Source organism: Sinocyclocheilus anshuiensis, unplaced genomic scaffold (genome assembly GCF_001515605.1).
Source record: "Sinocyclocheilus anshuiensis isolate Anshui unplaced genomic scaffold, SAMN03320099.WGS_v1.1 scaffold276, whole genome shotgun sequence".
In the NCBI taxonomy this organism is placed as follows: Eukaryota; Metazoa; Chordata; class Actinopteri; order Cypriniformes; family Cyprinidae; genus Sinocyclocheilus; species Sinocyclocheilus anshuiensis.
Window position 1 is genome coordinate 64,449 of NW_015554080.1, and position 1,572 is coordinate 66,020.

The 1,572-nt window shown below is 35.8% G+C and overlaps 1 pseudogene; it reads left to right on the top strand.

Annotated features, from left to right (window-relative positions):
* The window catches only part of LOC107669030 (glutamate receptor ionotropic, kainate 2-like), a 66,074-nt pseudogene that overhangs the window by 42,842 nt on the left and 21,660 nt on the right, over positions 1-1,572 (top strand).

Below are 1,572 nucleotides of genomic sequence, written 5' to 3' on the forward strand. Positions count from 1 at the left end.
ACATACATGTGTGTGTATTTATATATACATAAATATACACAGCACGCATACATATATTATGTAAACAAAAACGGTTGTTTTGGATGCGATTAATCGCGATTAATCGTTTGACAGCACTAAATTAATTAGATCAAAAAATAATTTGAATGGCTTGACAGCCCTAATGTAAATACATGTCAACTTGTTCAATTTAAAGTCTAGAGGAGTCACAAATGATTCAGAGTTGACGAACTGATTCATTTGAATCTTTTGGCCGGTTATGCAGCTAAAAAGCGTCACCTGACGGATCTGTGTGTGCTGATTGGTCTGTTGTGTTGGTGATTGACAGAAAGCAGACCTGGCCGTGGCTCCGCTGACCATCACATACGTGCGAGAGAAGGTGATTGACTTCTCCTATTTTTTAGCAATATTAAAGTTGACAGTTTAACAGCTGAGCCCAAGCCTCCGTAACTAATTCCAAAACGTCACTTTAGAACTAGTAACGAAGGAATGTCGAGTTGTTTCATTGAAAGCTTACTGTAGTAAAAGCAGTGTATAATGTAGAGCATTATGAGAGAGAGACTGATTGAGCGAGTGTGATTACCTGCATCTGATACAGCATTCGTTCTTCAGCTCAATCTCATATTCACAATAAAACATCAGTCTGAATGTCTGATAGGCTCATACTATCCTTTCATCTGTTAGGGGTGATTTCTGATAACAGCGCTGCTTGGTGAATTTGTTGGCTGCATACAAGCTGGTTTTGAAAGAAAAAATAACTTCCTTTCTCAGAACTACAGTTGAGTATATTTCAATTTAAAAGTCTTTACTGCTGACTCGTAAAACAGTCTCTTGTTGCCATCTAATGGCGGAACAATGAAACTAAAATCATCATACAAACACACACCCTTTTACAAATACTAAATATACTACTATTATTTATATAAATTATTATTTATTGAATAATAATATTTAATGAACAACAACAGCCATAAATGTTGCTAGGTAATTTGGTCAAAAGTTCAAAGGCAGCGCTCTGATTTACAGCACTGGGCATCAGCATCCTCTACCGCAAACCCAACGGCACCAACCCTGGCGTCTTCTCCTTCCTCAACCCTCTGTCCCCTGATATCTGGATGTATATTCTACTGGCTTGCTTGGGTGTCAGTTGTGTGCTGTTTGTCATAGCCAGGTAACATGTGACCTTCACACGCGTTTGACCACACGTCTGTCTTCATCCTCGCTCTCAGGAAACGGGGCCATTTGTGCCTGAAAATCTCTGCAATTTAATAAAATTATAATAAGAAAAAATGAACAACCCATAACATTTTCATAACTCTCTCATAACTTCGCGCACTAATTTTGTATTTAATATACTAAAAATGATTCTTTAGTACTGCTAGTATTATTGCACTAAATACTTTTGTATTTAGTTGGAAGAAAAATAATGTCAAATTTAAATATAATTGCAACACACCACATTATTTACATTTATGCATTTAGCAAATGCTCTTATCCAAAGCAATTTATAACAGAGGAGCGTAAGCAATATATGTATATATATATATATATGTATATATATATATGTATATA